This window comes from Macaca mulatta, chromosome 1 (assembly GCF_049350105.2).
Source record: "Macaca mulatta isolate MMU2019108-1 chromosome 1, T2T-MMU8v2.0, whole genome shotgun sequence".
In the NCBI taxonomy this organism is placed as follows: domain Eukaryota; kingdom Metazoa; phylum Chordata; class Mammalia; order Primates; family Cercopithecidae; genus Macaca; species Macaca mulatta.
This window is the reverse complement of record NC_133406.1, coordinates 164911632-164934389: the sequence shown is the minus strand read 5'-3', so window position 1 is coordinate 164934389 and position 22758 is coordinate 164911632. Positions and strand designations below refer to the sequence as shown.

Genomic DNA, 22758 nt, shown 5'->3' with positions numbered 1-22758 from the left:
AAAAAAAAAAAATCAAGAACAAAAACAAAATGATCATTTCAGTACATTCCAAAAAAGTATTATGTAAAATTCAATATCTTTGCATGATGAAAACATTTGACAAACTGGATATAGAAGGAACATATCCCAAAACAATAAAGACCATGTATGACACACCCACAACTAGCATAATACTGACCAGGAAAAAACTGAAAGCCCTTCCTCTAATATCTGGAATAAGACAAGAATGCTCACTTTCACCACTTTCATTAAACGTAGTAGTAGAAGTCCTAGCTAGAGCAGTTAGACAAGAGAAAAGAATAAAGGGCATCCAAATTAGAAAGGAAGAAGTCAAATTGTTCTCATTTACAGATGACATAATTTTTATATTTAGAAAAACTTAAAGATGTTGGCAAAAAAACTAGTAGAACTGATAAATTTAGTAAAGTTGCAGGATATAAAAACAACATACAAAAATCAGTAGCATTTCTATATGCCACCAGCCAATAATCTGAAAAAGTAATCAAGAAAGCAAGCCCATTTACAACAGCTACAAAATACAGATTACATAGGAATAAATTTAAGCAAAGAAGCAAAGGAATACTACAATGAAAACTATAAAACACTGATGAAAGAGATTAAAGAAGACATAAAAAAATGGAAAAATAGTTCATGCTCATGAATTGGAAGAATTATTATTGTTAAAATGACCATATTGTTGTTCAAATGTCCATACTTTTTAGACCCAAAGAAATCTGCAGATTTAATGTAATCTCTATCAAAGTACCAATTACATTCTTCATAGAAATAGAAAAACAATCCTAAAATGTGTATGGAATCACACAAGATCCTGAATAACCAAAGCAATTCTGAGCACAAAGAACAAAACTGGAGGTACTACATTACCTGACTTCAAAATATACTACAAAGCTATAGTAACCAAAACAGCTCAGTACTTGCATACAAACAGAAACACAGACTATTGGAACAGAACTGAAAACCCAGAAATAAATCCACACATTTACAGCTAACTTATTTTTGGCAAAGGTGCCAAAAATATACACTGGGAAAATGACAGTCTCTTCAATTAAAGGTGCTGGGAAACTCGATATTTGCATGTAGAATGAAATTAGAACACTATTTCTCACATCATATACAAAAATTAAATCAAAATGGATTAAAGAATTAAATGTATGACCTAAAACTATGAAACTACTGAAAACAAAAACAAAAACAAAAACAAAAAAAACAGGGAAATGCTTTAGCACATTGGTCCAGGCAAAGTTTTTTGGCGTAAGACTTCAAAAGCACAGGCAACAAAAGCAAAAATTGACAAATGGGATCACATCCACCTGAAAAGCTTCTGTACAGCAAAGAAAAAAATCAGCACAGTGAACAGACAACCTACAGAATGGGAGAAAATGTTTGCTAGCTATCCATCTGACAAGGAATTAATAAAAGACTATATAAGGAACTCAAATCAATAACCAAAAACAAAATCCAATTAAAAAAATAACAAAATATTTGAATAGTCATTTATCAAAAGGAGACATACAAATATTCAACAGGTATATTTTAAAATGCTAAACATGACTAATAGTCAGGGAAATGCAAATCAAAATCACGATGAGATATCATCTCATCCCAGTTAAAATGGCTTTTATTCAAAGGACAGAAAAATAACAGATGCTGGCGAGGTTACAGAGGAAGAGGAATGCTCGTACATGGTTGGTAGAAATGTAAATTAGTATAGCCACTATGGAAAGCAGTATGGATGTTCCTCAAAGAAACAAAAATAGAACAAACATATAATCCAGCAGTCTCACTGCTGGGTATGTATCTAAAAAAAAAAAAAGGAAATCAATATATTGAAGAGACATCTGCACCCTCATATTTATAGCAGCACTATTCAAATAGCCATGATATGGAATCAACCTAAGTTATGGAATGGATAAACTGGTAAAGAAAATATAGTATATATACACAAAGGAATCAATCTCATTCAGTCATAAAAAAGAATGAAATCCTGTCATTTGCAGCAACATGAATTGAAGTGGGGGACATTATGTTAAGTGAAATAAGATAGGCACTGAAAGACAAATATTGTGTGTTCTTACTTATATTTGGGAACTAAAAACATTGATCTCACAGAGGCAGTGAATAGAATGGTGGTTACCAAAGGCTGAGAAGGATAGTGGAGAGGGGGCTGGAGTATGAAGAGGGGTTGGATAATAGGTACAAAAGTACAGTTAGATAAAAAGAATAAGTTCTAGAGCTCAATCGCTTGACAGAATGACTACAGTTAATGATAATTTACTGTACATTTTTAAATAGCTAGAAGAGAAGATATGGAATGTTCCCAACACAAAGAAATTATAAATGTTTGAGGTGATAGATATCCCAATTACACTGATTTTATCATTACACATTGTATTCATGTATCAAAATATTACATGGTTCCCATAAATATGTATAATTATTGTTTGTGTATAAATTTTAAAAATAAGATTTATTTATGTAATACCCCACCCAGCATTTTTGCCTTTCACAATCAGAACAATTAAATTTAGATAGCGATTGATATAACCAGTTAACAATGATGTGTTTGTATTCTCTCAATGTGTACCCCAGGACTATTCTTTCTGTGTACTTATCATACGGCCCTTCAGTGCTTGCCACATCAAAATGTTATATTTTCACATACTTTCATATAGTCATTTGGCCTTTCTTTCAATGTATTCAAAACAAACTCTCCAGCTGCTCATATTTACTTAAGATCCCGAGTTGAAAGTTACTAGGATGTATCCAGAACACAAGATTTCACCTGCTTATACAAAGATTAGTTCCCAAAATAATACATGATTCAATACATAGCCAGTTTATACCTGACTGTGACCCAATGGCACATAAAACAGCTCAAGCTTTAGAAGCCAAAAGACTAACATGTACTTATTAACTAGATAATAGTGTTACTCTCAACTTCTGCTCACAAGTTACTATGGATTGAATGCTTGTGTCCCCTCAAAAATCCATGTTGAAATCTTAACCCTCAATGTGATGGTGTGAGAAGATGGGGCTTTTGGAAGGTAATTAGCTCATGAGATTGATGCTTTCAAAAATGGGATTAATGGCCTGATGAAAGGGACCTCAGCATTCTTTTGTTCTATCATGTGAGGATACAAAGATAAGTCACTGCCTGAAACATGAACAGGACCCCTAACAGAACCCAACTATACTGGCACTCTGATCTCAGATTTCCAGCCTCCAGAACTGTGAACAATAAGTGCATGTTCTTTAAGCCATTCAGACTGTGGTAATTTGTTATAGCAGCCAAACAGACTAAGACACCATTTCAAGAAAGGATCTGCCTCAGAAACCATTATGAACACTTATATGCACACAAACTAGAAAATCTAGAGGAAATTCCTAGATAAATTCCTAGACATACAATATCTCCCAGGATAGAATTAGGGAGGAATTGAAACACTGAACAAACCAATATCAAGTTCCAAAATTAAATCAGTAATAAAAAACTTACCAGCCAAAAATAGTCCCAGACCAGATGGACTCACAGCTGAATATACCACACATACAAAGAAGAGCTGGTACCAATCCTACTGAAACTATTCTTAAAAATCGAAGAGGAACAACTCTTCCCTAACTCATTCTATGAAGCCAGTATCACCTTGATACCAAAGTCTGACACAGACCCAATGATAAAAGAAAACTACTGACCAATATCCCTGATGAACATAGATGCAAAAACCCTTGACAAAATACCAGCAAACTGAATCCAGTGGCATATCAAAAACTTAATTCACCATGATCAAGTCGGGTTCATTCCTGGGACACAAGTTGGTTCAACATACACAAATCAATACACGTGATTCACCACATAAAAGGAATCAAAAACAAAAACAAAAAAATCGGATTATTTCAATAGACACAGAAAAGGCTTTTGATAAAATCCAACATCCCTTCATGATAAAAACCCTCAACAAACTGGGTATTGAAAGAATATACTTCAATAAGAGCCATCTATGACAAATCCACCACCAACATCATAATAAACAGGCAAAAACTGGGAGCATTCCCCTTGAGAGGAGAACTGGAACAAGACAAGGATGCCCACTCACATTACTCCTATTCAACATTGTACTAGAATACTTTGCCAGAGCAATAAGGCAAGAAAAAGAAATAAAAGGTATCTAAGTAGGAAAAGAAAAAGTCAAATTATATTTCTTCACTAATGATAAAATTCTACACCTAGAAAACCCTAAAGACTAAACCAAAAGGCTCCTGGACCTAATAAAAGACTTCAGTAAAGTTTCAGGATACAAAATCAATGTACAAAAATCAGTAGGATTCAATAACATTCAAGTTGAGAGCCAAATCAAGAATGCAATCTCATTTATAATAGCCACAAAAAAATAAAATAAAATAAAATAAAATATTTAGGAATACAGATAACCAAGGAGGTGAAATATTTCTACAAAGATAACTACAAAACACTATTAAAATAAATCAAAGAAGATCACAGACAAATAGAAAAACATATGTTTATAGATTGGAAGAATCAACATCATTAAAATGGCCATACTGCCCAAAGCAATCTACAGATTTAATGCTATTTTGATCAAGCTACCAACATCATTTTTCACAGATCTAGAAAGAACTATTATAAAATTCATATGGAACAACAAAAAAAAGAACTCAAATAGCCAAAGCAATCCTAAGCAAAAAGAACAAAATCAGAAGCACCATACTACCTATCTTCAAACTATACTATCAGGCTACAATAACCAAAAGAGCATGTTACTGGTACAAAAACAGACACATAAACCAATCGAACAGAATGGAGGGCCAGCAATAAAGCCACATCCCAATAGTCACCTGATTTTAAACAAAGTCAACAAAAATAAGCAATAGGGAAACAACTCTCTATTCAATAAACGGTGCTAGGTTAACTGCCTAATCATATGCAGAAGAAGGAAACTGGACTCTTACATTTCACCATATGCAAAAATTAACTCAAGATGGATTAAATATTTAAATGTAAGTTCTCGAACTATAAAAATCCTAGAAGAAAACCTAGGAAACACTATTCTGAACATCAGCCTGGGGAAAGAATATATAACTAAGTTCTCAGAAGCAATTGCAACAAAAACAAAAGTTGAAAAGCAGGGCCTAATTAAAAGACATTCTGCACAGCCAAAGAAACTAATAGAGTAAACAGAAAACCTGTAGAATGGGATAAAATATTAGCAAACTATACATCCTACAAAGTATGCATCCTAGAACTATGCATTCTAATATCCGGAATCTATAAAGAACTAAAACAATTCAACAAGCAAAAAATAAATGACCCCATTTAAAAATGGGGAAAAGACATGAACAGACATTTCTGAAAAGAGGTTATATGAGCAGCCAACAGATACATTAAAAAATGCTCAACATCACTAATGATGAGAGAAATGCAAATCAAAACCACAATGAGATACCATCTCATACCAGTCAGAATGGCTACTATTAAAATGTCAAAAAATAAGAGATGCTGGTGAGGCTACAGAGAAAAGGAAATTATTATATACTGTTGATAGGAGTATAAATTAGTTCAGTCACTGTGGAAAGCAGTTTGGACAGAATTCCTCTGGAAGGAGGGTCTTAATTTCTTTATACCAGCTATCATATAGGAAGGCAGCAGAAAGGTTAGAGTAATGTTTTTAGGCTTTATGGCTGTCTTTGGGGAAAATGGGTTTTGGTTGCCCCCAAGCCATGACCCATTTTGGAGGAGACAAATTCTGGTTTCCATGGCTTGCTTGGGGGAGAATGAGCGGTGAGGACAGGAGAGCAGGAGAAGGTCAGAAAAAGACTTTGCTTCTGAGGCTACTTCTGAGGCTTTCACTTGGTAGTATCATTTTCTGAGCTCCAACATTATCGAATTTAAGAGGGCATAATAATTACTGTACAGAATTATATACAAAACCATGTGCTTTAATTTAAGGCATTTAAATTTAATTTAAATAAACAAGAAATGTTAAGACTAACTCTAATTTTACTAAATTCTTGACCAACTTTAGAATTTAACCTCCTAAGTAAGTTGCAACACCATTGTAATATATGGTCCCACTTGGTAGTTTATAATCAAAGGAGAAAGACAAGACCAAACAAAAGTTTAATCCATGGAAATTTAAAAGAAGCAGCAATGACTTTTGACAAGTTAGTCTCCATATTGGAGGCATTTGAGCACATCCTTTGAGCAGGAGGACAGGTTTTATAAGTGCAAAGAAACGGAAGAACATCCTTATATTACTAAATCAGAAAGTAATGGAATAAATATGGATGAATGAAAATACACAGCTTTTTGGGGAGAAATAGAATGACCATAGCTAGAGCATGGGTTAAATGCAGAGAAGTAGTGGGAAAAAAAAGACCAGAATATGATGCACAAATGATAAAGTTACTGTCTGTTAGCTTGAAACCCACCGTTCAACCCAGCAGCCGTGGCTCCTTCCTGTGGCTGAATCCAGTTTGTAGTTTTCTCAATGCTTGAAGAACTAGCTTCATCCACTGCCTCACTCCTCCTGCAAGACACCAGACCAGTTGAGTAACACGTCCTCCTCACTGATCTGTTTCAGCTCCACAAGTTTACTCATCTAAGGTTGTAAAATTTAATGATTCCAAAGAGTGTTCTTTGTTCCCTACTTCCTAAGAGTGGTAGATGCTTCCTGCAGTTGTTACTTGTATACCCCTATATTTCTTTCTTGCCTTTTTTTTTTTTTCTTCTTTTTCTGAGACAGAGTCTGGTTCTGTTGCCTAGGCTGAACAGAAGTGATGAAATCATAGTGCACTGCAGCCTCAACTTCCTGGGCTCAAGCAATCCTTCCACCCCAGCCTCCTGAGTAGCCGGGACTACAGGTGTTCACCAGCACACCTTGCTAATTTTTAAATTATTTGCAGAGACAGGGTCTCCCTATGTTGTGCACGCTGGTCTTAAACTCCTTGGCTCAAGTGATCCTCCCACCTCAGTCTCCCAAAGTGCTTGGATTATAGGAGTGAGCCACCACATTCAGCTATACTTCTATATTTCTGTTTTTACTTTTTTAGTTACCCAGTTAACAATTATTTATAATAGATTTTAACTATTTATATAACTACTGTGATTTTTGTCTCCTGCCTAGACCCTGACTGATGGCGTTAGCTTAGGCTGTATTATAGAAGGCCTTAAACCCCAAGCTAAGGAATTCTTGTTGGCATGTGGAAGCCACTGAAGACTTTCTAGTCAGCGAGTAAAACGTTTTAACCTATGTCTGAAAAAGTTACGTCTGGCAATGCTGTGAAAAATAGATTGTAAGAGGCCAAAGTTTTGAGTGAGGAAGACAAGCTCAAGGCCACTTCAGGATGATTTTTCCAAGAAAATAAAGGTCCTCAGGCCAACAGATATCCATCAAGTTAGAAAACATAAACATATAAACCAAAAAATGGAAGATAATGAGTAAATGGTTTAAATTTACATTCCCCAAAAGCAAAGGGCCTATGTGATTTCAGAAATAAATTATATTAAATATCTAAGGGATAGTGCCAATGTTATTTCAACTGTTCTAGAGCTTATAGGAAAAAAAAAAAAAAAAGGAAAACTTGTAAATTCTTTTCATAAAGCCAGCATAACATTAACATAAAAACATTAAAAAGCACACAAAAAGCTATAGTCTAACTGTGTTTATAAATATCTATGCAAAAATTCTAACTAAAATATTAAAAAATGGGATTATCAGCAGAAAAGCAGAATTATTTGATGTATAAAGTGAGTTTACATGAAGAACAAAGATAGGTTTCAATATTGAGAAACCTACTGATACAATTCACTACATTAAGAAAGAAACATAATGTAAGCATCTTCAGAGTTGCCAGCAACAGCATTTAATAATATTCAACATTTCATCTTGATAAATAATAATTATAATAACTCAATAAGAATGGATAAATCATAAATATAATGATATAAATTAAACTGATGCTTAATAATAAAATACCAGGAACATTCCCATTTAAGTCAGGATCAATAAGTATGCCCACTAACTTTTACCATAATTGTTTAATATTCTTCTGAGAGTCTTAGTCAAAAAAATTAGAAAAAAAGAAACAGAAAGCAAAGACATTGGAAATAAAAGGGCAGAATTATCACTTTCTGCAAATGATGTATTTGTATAAGTGGAAAAATAAAAGAACCAACTGTAAAACTATTTTTATAAAGCAGAAGTTGGCTAGGCTCAAAATCAATATAAAAATCAAAAATCTTATATATAGAAGGCAAAAGTTATATTAACAAGGTTAAAACTACATATAGCGATTTCTTTTACAATAAAAAAGCAATATACTTAATAAGAAATGTGCGAGATCTCCATAAAGAAAACATTAAAAGTAACTGAAGGACATAAAAGGCACTCTCATATTGTTAGTGGCATATATCTGTTTTAAAGATTGAAGAGGTTTTTAAATAGATATGGAATGATCTTCAAAATAATATGGTTAAATTTTAAAAGCTAGGCACACAACCCTGTGTATAGTATGCTTTCACTTGTAGCCAAAAAAAAAAAAAAAAAAAAAAACGGATCTAGTACTAACTCTATTTTACAGGATACTGAGACACAGATATATATAGAATATCTGAAAGAATACACAAGAAACTGGTGATGGTAGTTGCTTTGGGGAAATGGAAGTAAGCGCTAAAATAAGAGGAGGACTTATTTTCTCTGCTGTATTGCTCAAATTCTTTTGCCATGTGAATATACTATTGTATGACTGTCACAAAGAAAAACTGATTAAACAGATGGAAAAACCCAACAGTCACTGTCAAAAGACATAGCATTTCTTTTTATTCGAAGAATATGGAAACATACAAAGATGTTTTCACAAAGCAGAAGATAACAAGCATGCTCCCAGACTGAGGTCTCCTCGAAAGCCTGAATTTTCACCTGGAAGTGTTCTGGTCGTCTCTTATTTTATATAACTAGTTGATTCACTTCCAAATAATTTGCCATTCGTGAAACTTTAAATCCTCTAAGAGTTTCTATTGCCATTTTTCTGCTAAACACATTGCTATCTCATTAAGACAACAATGGAATTACCCATTAAAAATTATAAATTTTTAAACAAGTTATTTTTATCACTCCAGGTATAAGATAATAGGTTTTACTGTGGAAGTGGCACTGGGCTAATAAAAAATAGATAACTATTGACTTGTTATAATTATATTCCTTGGGGAGGTTTACTTAAAAAGAATGTCCTGGATCCTGGGAGCCTTTTTTTTTTTTTTTTTTTTTTTAAATAATAAGATCTCACTGTTACCCAGGCTGAAGTGCAGTGGCATAATCACAGCTCACTGGAATCTTGACCTCCTGGGCTCAAGCAATCCTCCAGCGTCAGCCTTCCAAGTAGCTAGGATTACAGGTGTATGACACCATGCCTGGTTAATTTTTTGAGAAGGAGTTTCTCCATGCTCCCTAGGCTGGTGGGCTGGTCTTGAACTCCTGGGTTCAAGTGATCTGCCTGCCTTGGCCTCCCAAAGTGCTGGGATTACAAGCCTGAGCCACCACACCTAGCCCTGGGAGATTTTCAATAGTATTTTCTGAAACTCTTGTTTATCTTTGTGTGGTTAAAGGAACACTTGACCGTATAAAGAAAACAGACCAATTGGCTGGGCACGGTGGCTCATGCCTGCAATCCCACCACTTTGGGAGGCTGAGGTGGGCAGATCACCTGAGGTCAGGAGTTCGAGACCAGCCTGGTCAACATGGTGAAACCCCATCTCTATTAAAAATACAAAAATTAGCTGGGTGTGGTGGCATGCACCTGTAATCCCAGCTACTCGGGAGGCTGAGGCAGGAGAATTACTTGAATCAGAAGGTGGAGGTTGCAGTGAGCCAAGAGTAAGCCAAGATCATACCACCACACTCCAGTCTGGGTGACAGAGTAAGACTCCGTCAAAAAGAAAAAGAAGAAGAAGAAAATGAAGGAGGAGGAGGAGGAGGAGGAGGAGGAGGAGGAGGAGGAGGAGGAGAAGGAGGAAGAAGAGGAAGAAGAAGAAGAAGAAGAAGGAGAAGGAGAAGGAGGAGAAGGAAGAAGAAGAAGGAGGAGGAGGAGGAGGAGAAAAAGATCAATAGAAAGGTATCTGGTCTTGAGACACAATCTTTTCAATTAAACTTTCTATGCATTTGTCCATCTTGTCTATTTTTCTTGAGTTCTTTTTTCTTTTCTTTGTACCCAGATGAGCTCATTTTCTTGAGTTGTTATGTAGCTGGCAGATAAAAAAAAATTCTGCCAATCAAATGATGCTTCCTTAAATCTCATCTCTGTTGATGTTCTAGTCTTTAAGCTTGACTCAGTCCCCTTCTTGAATTCCAAGCCTGACATGTGGATTCCCTATACCTGAGGTCACTGTATTGATTCCCTGCCTATGGTCTACTCCCTCTACATCTAGTCTCTACTCTGGCTTGACACTCTCAAACAAACTTTAGTCTAAGACCTGCTCTTCCTGGGACAGCCCCTAGAGTATATTACCTTCAGCCAGTGTGTAGTCTAACCCAGTGGAGGACACAAATAAGATCTCATGTCAAATCATCACTGCTGCTCCAACTTAGGAGGTGGGTAGCCAAGATAGATAAGGAGTTATTTAATCTCTGGGAATCAAACACTTTAAAAATCTTATAATTTTCAATAATGAACATTCCCCTAACTCTTGTCAGAATTCTGATGCCACTATAAGTCCTCCCTTACGTTCCTCCCATCCCCACCACACATACACACACAAACACACGTGCATACACACACAAAAAAAACCAGACACATACAAACCCATTTATTTAAATAAATAAAATACTTGAGCAATTTCTTCATAGTCTTGAGGACAGAAATTGAGTCTCAAACATACCAGGAGCTTTACTAAATTCTCTATATACATCTTTCACCTTCATAGATGAATGAAGGGGTTTCTGCCAACACTTCAGTAAATTATAAAAGCGAAATATCTCTGTTTTGAGGGTTGAATTATTAGGGGAAAAACCAATATGAAACCTATTTAAAAATGTATAACACAAGAGAAGGATAGCACTTACTCTACAAGTCAGAATTCGACATAATCCCCAGCCTGAAGGAGCTCAAGAGTTGAGCAAATCGAATTAATGATACAAATTACAAGACTTCTAAAATACAAAAAAAGAAGATAAAGAGATTAAAAAGATAGAAGATATGATAATGAATACAGAAAACAGTCATATTTCTAACCTTTTGAACCTGTAAATAACAGAAAACTCTAAAGGACAAAGGAAAATAGAGTAAGCAAAGGTAATAATCAATGATACCTAAAAGAAAACCTTTCCAACTTAAGAAGTTATTTGATCCCAGAGTTGAGATATTCCTACATGTAAGGAAAAATTAATAAATATATTATGATGACTTTTAAAGCTCAAAAGTAAAGAAAGACTCTTAAAAAACTTCTAGACAACACAAAATGAAATTACACATAACAGAATGAAAGGGAATTTGCCTTCTTTTTTGCAATTCTAATGCTAGAAACAATATAATTAAAACTAGGTCTAAATCTCCCATAAAAAACTAAAGTTATTTTGTTTTTATATTTGATAATTATATAAATATGCTTAATAATGTTTTGAAAATTTTAATGTCTTAAAGTAGAATTTAAAATAGACTGTCCCAATTTCTAGATCACTGGAGAAGGTGGGTAAACCAATCTCTATATAGGAGAAAACAATACAGAATGGGGAGGAAGAAGAGTGTACTGAACAATTCAGAAAAGATAGCTGCCATTATACTCTTTCTGACAAAGAGTAAGATACAAACCATACCCTCAGCCCTCTTCAGAGAGGCTTCTTGTGACTATACTTTGAAATTCATGACCTGATTATCCCAATAATAGGGACAGTTGTGTCTTACTGGAGTTTTAAATGCCAGACATATGGTGAGGAATTGTATTAAAATGTATCTGGGATTTGTTTTACTTGGGTATGGTAAGACATGCACACACAGAAACAGAAATGACCGTCATGAAGAAAGAAGTTTATACTCACACATCCTCAGAAACTGCACATCACATAGGGAAGCACCAAGGTCACTCAGGAGACAAAGGCGTAAGGGGAAAGCATGGACCAAAGCCTTTCCTATGGTTTTTGCAAGAAGGAATGAGTAAGGTAAGGTAGGCAGATTTAGGAGAGGTTAGTTTGAATAACTTAGTGGACTCTGGGGTATAGGAATTCTCCCACTGCCTAGAACCTGCTCCTGGGGTGATCTTAGGGCAGGGGATGGGGCTTAACCTGTGGGAGCTCCATGAAAGAAGCAGTCGGTGTGCGTGGACTCTGGATTTACTCATTTTCTCATAAAAACAGTATCACAGGAGAGTCATTTGCTAGCTCTAGAAATTAGCTAACCATAGGAGAAGCAGTCTTTTCAAAATTGGCAAGACCCTCAGATGTCAAAACATCATAAAATACAGAAAATAGAAAAATGCTAATATATGCAACCAGGAGTTACAGAAGCAGAGCAACTCACTGAGAGAAACCAGTAAGCAAAATTCATAAATAAACAGATGCCATGAGGAAATAGAACCATAAAAAAGCAGAAAATCATAAAACTATAAGTTCTCTGAGAACAGTAATTGCCTCTATCTTATTCACAGTTAAATATATCCAGCAACTTTGACATTGTTTTAATAAATGTATTGAATTAATGACTGGATCACTCACTTTAAAAATCAAACAATACTAGAGAAAACAAGGGCAAAGAGAATTGATAGTGATGAGTGCAGTAGAAAGAGACTGAGAGTCACTTAGAAAGGGCAAAGTTCTCAAGCACAGAAACAGACGTTAGCTGCTGAAAGGACAATAAGAAAAGCTGGTCTCAAACAAAGCTGTATTCTGATTCAGCATTGAAGTTTTCTGAAGTGGCTGTAGAGGAACTGAAACTATTTCTTTTTATTTTCACATGGATTCTTAAAATAATTATTATTAATAATACCTATTATGCACTAATGGAAGACTAACCATAACCTTACATCATACAGAAAGTTCCAACTTGGAGGACGTAGAGCAACATGTCCTTCTAGAAACCTCCAGTGATCATTTACACCACAGCAACACCAAACTGACCAACTATCCACCCAAAAAAGCACCTTCATAAGAACCAAAATCAGGTGAGCCATCATAGTACCTGCTTTTTGTTTCTTTGTTTGCCATGCAAACCAACAACCTGCAGTAGTACCTGCTTTTAACATGTCAGAAAAGAGGCACTGAAAAAGGTAGGTAGAAAATACAGGCTTGAATTGTCTATACCACCCCTCCCCCATCCCCTGGAGTTAGCCACATGTCACAGAGAGAAAACTCTGTGTACTTGGGGGAGGGAAAGCACAGTGATTGTGAGACTTTGCATTGGAATTCAGTGCTGCACTGTCACAGTGGAAAGCAACAAGGGGCAAAACTCAACCTGGGCCCACAGAGAAAGCATTTAAATCATCCCTAGCCAGAGGTGAATTATCCATCCCAACAGTAAGAACCTGAGATCCAGAGAGTCGCACCACCATGGGCTAAAGTGCTCTGGGGTCCTAAATAAATTTGAAAAACAGTCTAGTCCACAAATACAGCAATTCCTGGGCACATCCTGGTCCTGTGCTGGTCTTGGAGTCAGTATACTTGAAGTGCATGCGATCTAGTGAGACAGCAACCAGGGCAGCCAAAGGAGTGATTGCATGATCCCTCCTCCAAATCCAGGCAGCACCAATTGCAGCTCTGGGAGAGATTCATTTTCTCTGCTTGAGAAGAAGAGAAGAGAGTAAAGAGAATTTTGTCTTATAACTTGATACCAGCTCAGCCACAGTAGAATAGGGCACCAGGCAGAATCCTGAGGCACCCATTCTAGGCCCTAGCTCCAGGATGACATTTATAGACATACCCTGGGCCAGAAGGAAATTCATTGCCTTGAAGGGAAGGCCTCAGTCCTGGCAAGATTAATAACCAGCTGACTAAAGAGCCCTTGAGCCCTGACTAGTCAGCGGTAGCTAAGTAGTACTCACCATGGGCCTTGGGTAAGACTCAGAGCTCTGCTGGCATCAGGTGTGCCTCGGCACATTCCTAGCTATGGTGGTTTTGCGAAAATACTTCTGCTTAAGGAAAGGACAAGGAAGAGTAATGGGACTTCGTCTTATAGCTTGGATACCAGCTCAGCCACAGTGGGGTAGAGCACCAAGTGGGCTCTTGAGGTCTCTGATTCCAGGACTTAGATCCTGGATGGCTTTTCTAAACCTGCCCTGCACCAAAGGGGAGCCTACTGCCCTGAAGGGAGACATTGAAGAGGTCTTGGGCCTTGAGTGAATATTGGAAAGCTGTACTTGCTGTTGGTATTTGCTAGGTTGTACTTGCTGTGGGTCTGGGACAGTGGTGACCGCAAGGAAAACTCTGCTTGAGGAAAGGGGAGGAAAGACTGGGACTTTCTTTTGTGGCTTGGGTTCCAGCTGAGTGTAGTAGAATAGAGCACCAGGTAGATTCCAAAGGTTTCTGACTTCAGACCCTAGCTCCCAGACAGCATCACTGGACCTACTAGGGGAAGAGGGAAACTCACTGCCCTGAAGGGAAAGACACAAGCCTGACTAGATTCTCCACATGCTAACTGAAGAGCCCTTAGGCCTTGAGTGAACTTAGGTGGTAGCTAGGGAATGGTCACAGTGGGCTTTGGGCAAGACCCAGTGCTGTGCTGGCTTTGGGCCTGACCCAATACAGTCCCAGTGCTGGCAACCACAAGAGTGCTTGTGCCATCCTTCCCCAAGCTCCTAGGAGCTCAGAACAGAGCGACTCTGCTTGTTTGGGGAAAGATAAAGGAGGAGAACAAGAGTCTGCCTGGTAATCCAGGGAATTCTCCTGGATCTTACCTAAGATCACCAGGGTAGTACCTCTATGAGTCTGCAAAAGCCATTGTTTTACTGAGCTTGGGGTCTTCTAATGCAGATACGGCACCAAAGATTTTTATCACAACACTTAATTCCCTTTGAATACCTGGAAAGCCTTCTGAAGCAGGACAGGTACAAACAGACTGCAAAGACTACAATAAATACTTAACTCTTTAATGCCCAGACACCAATGAACATCCAAAAGCATGAAGGCCAGCAAAACATGACCTCACCAAACAAAGTAAAGAAGACACCAGGGACCAATCCCAGAGAGACAGAGATATATGACCTTTCAGACAGAGAATTCAAAAGAGCTGTTTTGAGGAAGGTCAAAGATATTCAAGATAATACAGAGAAGGAATTCAGATTCCTATCAGAAAAATTTAGCAAAGAGATTGGAATAATTTAAAAGAATCAAGTAGAAATTCTAGAGCCAAAAAATGCAATTGACTACTGAAGAATGAATCAGAGTCTCTTAACAGCAGAACTGATCAAGCAGAAAAAAGAATTAGTGAGCTTGAAGATAAGCTATTTGAAAATACACAGAGGAGACAAAAGAAAAAAAGAATTTTATTTTTTTTTTTTTGAGATGGAATTTTGCTCTTGTCACCCTGGCTGGAGTGCAATGGCACGATCTCAGCTCACTGCAACCTATGCCTCCCAGGTTCAAGCGATTCTCCTGCCTCAGTCTCCTGAGTAGCTGGAATTACAGGCACCTGCCACCATGTCCAGCTAATTTTTGTATTTTTAGTAGAGACAGGGTTGCACCATGTTAGTAAGACTGGTCTCGAACTCCTGAGCTCAGGTGATCACCCCACCTCGGCCTCCCCCTGTGCTGGGATTACAGGCATGAGCCACCTCGCCCAGCCAGAAAAAATAATTTTAAAAAATGAAGTGCAGCTACAGGATCTTGAAAATAGATTCAAAAGGGCAAAACTAAGAGTTACTGGCCTTAAAGAGGAGATAGAGAAAGGGATAGGAGTAGAAAGTTTATTCAATTTTAATTTTCTGCATATGGCTAGCCAGTTCTCCCAGCACCATTTATTAAATAGAGAATCCATTCCCCATTGCTTGTTTTTGTCAGGTTTGTCGATTATCAGATGGTTATAGATGAGCAGTCTTATCTCTGAGTTCTCTATTCTGTTTCATTGATCTATGTGTCTGTTTTTGTACCAGTACCATGCTCTTTGGTTACTGTAGCCTTGTAGTAGTTTGAAGTCAGGTAGCATGATGCCTTCAGCTTTGTTCTTTTTGCTTAGGATTCTGTCTTGGCTACACAGGCTCTTTTCTGGTTTCATATGAATTTTAAAATATTTTTTTCTAATTCTGTGAAGAGTATCAACAGTGGTTTAATAGGAATAGCATTAAATCTATAAATTACTTTGGAAAGTATGGCCACTTTCATGATATTGATTCTTCTTATCCATGAGTATGGGATGCTTTTTCATTTGTTTGTTGCAGGGGCCTTTGAAAACAGTATGCTGAGAATAGATAGGGCTCAAGGACAGTATCTCCAATTGAACTTTTAATGAACTCCCGTAGGCGCCAAGAAGGCGGGCAGATAAGGAAGAGCATAGAAACAAGGAACTGAGTAGAAGGTTACATGTGGGAAAAGAAAGTTTGTTTTGCATTGCATTCTTTCTGCTGACAGGGGGTTTATAGAGTATAAATAAAGTGAGGCGGAGGCTCTGAGTGCGGCCGCCATGTTCTCTGTGTGTCTTTGTCTTTTGTGTGTTCTTTCATTCTCCACCACCCCTGGCACGGACCCCAACAGTTTGTGTCTTCTCTGATTTCCTTTAGCAGTGGTTCACAGTTCTTCTTGAACAGGTCCTTTACTTCCCTCATTAGCTGTATTCCTAGTATATATTCTCTTTGTAGCAACTGTGAATAGGAGTTTTTTTTTTCAAGATTTGGCTCTCTGCTCCTCTGTTGTTGGGGTATAGGAATACTTGTGCTTTTTGCACATTGATTTTGTATGCTGAGACTTTGTTGAAGTTGCTTATCAGCTTAAGAAGCTTTTGGACTGAGACGACCACTCCCTTACACCTTATACAAAAATTAACTCAAGATGGATTAAAGACTTAAATGTAAAACCAAAAACTTATAGTTAAAATTCCGGAAGAATATCTAGGCAATACCATTCAGGACATAGCCCTTGGCAAAGATTTCATGACAAAAACATCAAAAGCAACTGCAACAAAAGCCAAAATTGACAAATGGGATCTAATAAAACTAAAGAAATTCTACAGAGCAAAAGAAACTATCATCAGAGTGAACAGACAACCTACAGAATGAGAGAAAAATTTTGCAATCTATCGATCTAACAAAGGTCTAATATCCAGAATCTACAAGGAACTTAAACAAATTTACAAGAAAAAACAAACAACCCCATTAAAAGTGGGCAAAGAACATGAACAGATGCTTTTCAAAAGAAGACATACATGTGGCTAACAAATATATGAAAAAAGCTCAACATCACTGATCATTAGAAAAATGCAATTCAAAACTGCAATGAGATATCATCTCATGCCAGTCAGAATGGCAATTATTAAACAGTCAAGAAACAACATATGTTGGCAAGGCTGCAGAGAAATATAAATGCTTTTACATTGTTGGTGGGAATGTAAATTAGTTCAACTATTCTAGAAGACAGTGTGGTAATTCCTGAAAGAACTAGAGCTGGAAATACCATTTGATGCAGCAATCCCATTACTGGCTATATACCCAATGGAATAGAAATGTTTCTATTATAAAGATACATGCACACGTATGTTCATTGCAGCACTATTCACAATCACAAAGACACAGAATGAACCCAAATGCCCATCAATGATAGACTGGATAAAGAAAATGTGGTACATATAGACCACGAAATACTACGCAGATGCAGCCATAAAAAGGAACAAGATCATGTCCTTTGCAGTGACATGGATGGAAGCCATTATTCTCAGCAAACGAATGCAGGAACAGAAAACCAAACACCACATGTTCTCACTTATAAGTGGGAGCTGAACATGGAAACATAGGGTGGAGAATAACACACACTGGGGCTTGTCAGGAAAAAATATTGGAAGGGGGAGCATCAGCAAAAATGTCTAATGCATACTGGGCTTTATACTTAGGTGATAGGTTGATACGTGCAGCAAATCACCATGGCACACATTTACTTATGTAACAAACCTGCACTTCCTGCACATATACACTGGAACTTAAAATTTTATTCAAAGGGATAATAACAGAGAACTTCCCAAACCTAGAGAAAGATATCAATATCCAAGTACAAGAAGGCTGTAGAACACCAAGCAGATTCAACCAAAAGAAGAGTACCTAAAGACATTTAATAATCAAACTCTCAAAGGTCAAGGAAAAAGAAAGGATTCTAAAAGCAAGAGAAAAGAAACAAGTAATATACAATGGAGTTCCAGTATTTCTGGCAGCAGACTTTTCAGTGGAAGCCTTACAGGCCAGGAGAGAGCAGTATGACATATTTAAAGTGCTGGGAAAAAAAAAGTTAATCCTAGAACATTATACCTGGTGAACATGAAAGAGAATTAAAGACTTTCCCAGCTAAACATAAGCTGAGGGATTTCATCAACACCTAAAAGAAATACTAAAGAGAGTTCTTCAATCTGAAAGAAAATGACATTAATGAGCAATAAAAAATCATCTAAAGATACAAAACTCACTGGTAATGGTAAGTACAGAAAAAAAAACACTAAATATTATAACACTGTAATTGTGATATGTAAACTACTTGAGTAGAAGGGCTAAAAGTTTAACCTATCAAAAATAATAACTACAAAAACTTTTCAAGACATAGATAGTATAATAAGATATAAATGGAAACAACAAAAAGTGTTGAGTTTTTGTTTTCTCCTTGCCTGTTTATGAATTTGTTTATGCAATCAGTGATAAGTTGTTATCAGTTTAAAATGATGGCTTATATTATTTGCAAGCCTCATGGTAACCTCAAATTAAGTAACATAAAACTGATATACAAAGAATTTAATAAAGCAATATGTTAAAACATATCACCAGATAAAAACACCTTCACTGAAAGGAAGACAAGAAGGAAAGGAAGAAGAAAGAGAATACCACAAAACAACTGGAAAACTAATAACAAAATGGCAGGAGTAAGTCCTTAATTACCAATAATAACTGCAAATGGAACAAATGCTCCAATCAAAAAACATAGAGTGACTAAATGCATAAAAAAAAGGATTCACTGCAATCATCTGTTACCTATAAGAAACACATTTCACCTATAAAGATATACATAGATTGAAAATAAAGGGATGGAAAAAGATATTCCATGCAAACAGGAAACAAAAAGGAGCAGAAGCAGCCATACTTATAGAAGACAAAATTTATGTACTAGTTTGTTCTCATGCTTCTAATAAAGACATATGTGAGACTGGGAAATTTATAAAGGAAAGGTTTAATAGACTCAGTTCCACATGGCTGGGAAGACCTCACAATTATGGTGGAAGAAAAAGGAAAAGCAAAGGTACATCTTACATGGTGGCAGGCAAGAGAGAAGTGTAGAGGAACACCCATTTATAAAACCATCAGATCTCCTGAGACTTATTCATTACCATGAGAACATTAGGGGGGAAAATGCCCCTGTGATTCAGTTATCTCCACCTGGCCCCACCCTTGACACGTGGGGATTATTACAATTCAAAGTGAGATTTGGTTGGGGACATGGAGCCAAACCATATTAGTGCATCCTTGGCCCCTCCAAAATCTCATGTACTCACATTTCAAAACCAGTTATGCCTTCCCAACAGTCTCCCAAAGTTTTAACTCATTTCAGTATGAACTCAAAAGTCCAAAGTCTCAACTGAAACAAGGTAAGTTCCTTCCACCTAGGAGCCCATGACATCAAAGCAAGTTAGTTACTTCCTAGATACAATGGGGATGCTAGCATTAGGTAAATATACCCATTTCAAATTGGAGAAATTGGACAAAATAAAGGAGCTACAGGCCCCATGCAAGTCTGAAATCCAGCAGTGTATTCAAATCTTAAAGCTCCGAAATGATCTCCTTTAACTTCATGTCTCACATCCATGTCACACTGATGTTAACAGGTGGGTTCCCATGGTCTTGGGCAGCTCCACCTCTGTGGCTCTGCAGAATACAGCCCCACTCCTGGCTGCTTTCACAGGCTGGTGTCGAGTGTCTGCCGCTTTTCCAGATGCATGGTGCAAGCTGTCGGTAGTTCTACCCTTCTGGAGTCTGAAGGATGGTGGTCCTCTTCTGACAACTCCACTAGGCAGTGCCCGAGTGGGGATTCTGTGTGGGGCTCTGACCCCACATTTCACTTCCACACTGACCTAGAAGAGGTTCTCCATGAGAGCTCCGCCCCTGCAGCAAACCTCTGCCTAGACATCCAGACATTTCCATACATCCTCTGAAATCTAGGCAGAGCTGCCCAAACCTCAATTCGTGCACTGGCAGGCCCAACACCACATGTAAGCCACCAAGGCTTGGGGCTTGTACTCTCTGAAGCAATGGCCTAAGCTGTACTGTGGCCCCTTTTAGCCACAGCAGGGATGCAGGGCACCAAGTCCCAAGACTGCACAAAGCAGCAAAGCACTGGGCCTAGTCCACAAAACCATTTTCCTTTTCCTAGGCCTCCCAGCTTGTGATAGGAGGGGCTGCTGTGAAGACCTCGGACATGCCCTAGTAACATTTTCCCCATTGTCTTGAAGATTAATATTTGGATCCTCATTACTTATGCAAATTTCTGCAGCTGGCTTGAATTTCTCCTCAGAAAATGGGTTTTTCTTTTATATTGAATAATCACGTTGCAAATTTTCTGAACTTTTCTGCTCTGCTTCCCTTTTAAGTATAAGTTTCAATTCCAACCCATAAATTTGTGAATACATAAAACTGAATGCTATTAAGAGCACCTTTGCTCCAGTTCCCAAGAAGTTCCTCGTCTTCATCTGAGGCCACCTCAGCCTGGACTTCATGGTCCATGTCACTATCAGTATTTTGGTTAAAGACATTCAACAACTCTCTAGGAAGTTCGAAACTTTCCCACATCTTCCTGTCTTCTGAGTCCTTCAAGTCTCTGAGAAGTTCCAAACTTTCCGACGCTTTTGTGTCTTCTTCTGAGCCCTTCAAACTGTTCCAACATCTGTCTGTTACCCAGTTCCAAAGTTGTTTCCACATTTTTGGGTATCCTTATAGCAGCACTCCACTCTTCTGCAATACCAATTTACTCTATCAGTCCATTCTCACACAGCTAATAAAAACATACCTGAGACTGGGTACTTTACAAAGGAAAGAGGTTTACTTGACTCACAGTTCCACATGGCTGGGGAAGTCTCACCATGACGTACAATCATGGTGGAAGGGGAAGCAAACATGTTCTTTCCACATGGTAGCAGGAGAGGGAAGTGCTGAGTGAAGGCGGGGAGAAAGTCCCTTAAGAAACCATCAGATCTCATGAGAACCCACTCACTATCATGAAAACAGCATGAGGGTAACCACCCCCATAATTCAATTACCTCCCACCAGGTCCCTCCCATGACACGTGGGGATTATGGGAACTACTGTTCAAGGTGAGATTTGGGTGGGGACACAGCCAAACCATATCAGAGGTGAACAAAATAATGCTTTTTGTAGCCACTTGCACACGTGTGTGTATATGAAGAATATTTCAGAGGGTGAGCAATGTCACAAAGAATAATAAAACAAGCAGAGAAGATGGAATATTAGGAGTAAGTGGGGAATGCTGAAAAATAAATATAGTCATGGAAGCCCTCTTTAATAATATGAGATTTTCACAGAGACCTAGATGAAGTAAGAGAATGAAACATTGCAGCATCTGGAAGTAGAGCCTGTTAGCAAAGGTCAGTAAGTACAGAAACCCTGAAGCAGAAGTGTATTTGGCCTTTTGAGAAACAGCAAGGAGGCCATAAATGATGGGAAGAAGCATAAGGAATGAGGTCAAAGAGGTAAGAAGGAGTCAGATATTGCAGGATCACAGAGATTATTGAAGGGACTTTGGTTTTGCTTTTAGTGAGGTGAGAAGTAATTCAAGAGTTTTCAGCAGAAGAGTGAAATGTATGATTTGCATAACTCTAGTGAAGTAGGAACTCAGGAAGTTGGAAGCTCTTACAACACATCCCTACAAGGGAAGAGAAGATAATTGCTAGGAGCAGGGATTGCTGTGGATAGCTACCATGTGGACAGATTCAGGATATATTTGGATAGTACAGTCAACAGGATTTGCTGAACGTGGATGTATTTGGACAATAGAGTAAACTGGATTTACTGATGTATGGATGGAGATATGAGAGGAAGAGAAGGGTCAAGGATGATTCTAAGGTTGTTTAACCTGAACAATGTGGTAAATACTAATGCTTTTTGACACAGGAATAATACAGAGTGGTCGCAGAATAATAGAGAATTCCAGGCAGGAATTTTACATAACTAGCAAAAGGAAACTTTTGAAAGAGCTACATAAGCTAGGGACTGTAAAACAGGCTGTGTGCCAACCTAAGACTGACTGGACCCAGACTGGGTCCAATCTGGTGCTAAATTTGACCTAGGTTTCACCTAGGACCTCATTATACACTCATTAACATACTAAATCACACACCCACCAGCACCATGACAGTTCCAGGAATACCCATATCTCCTATAAAAGTGAGTGGCTCCATAGTGCTGAAAAATCTTCAACTTTTTTCCAGCAATGTTTTTTTTTTTTTTTCATACAGAGTCTCACTCTGTAACCCAGGCTGGAGTGCAGTGGCACCATCTCCACTCACTTCAACCTCCACCTCCTGGGTTCAAGCAATTCTCCTGCCTCAGCC

General features: G+C 37.6%; 1 protein-coding gene across 2 annotated transcripts in view; it reads right to left on the bottom strand.

Annotated features, from left to right (window-relative positions):
* Positions 1-22758, bottom strand: part of SLC44A5 (solute carrier family 44 member 5) — a 521995-nt gene that overhangs the window by 441625 nt on the left and 57612 nt on the right. For both annotated transcript variants that reach the window (XM_077988318.1, XM_077988316.1), the window contains exon 3: positions 6466-6563. The gene's annotated coding sequence lies outside the window, so the exon portion shown is untranslated. The remainder of the gene's footprint in view (positions 1-6465; positions 6564-22758) is intronic.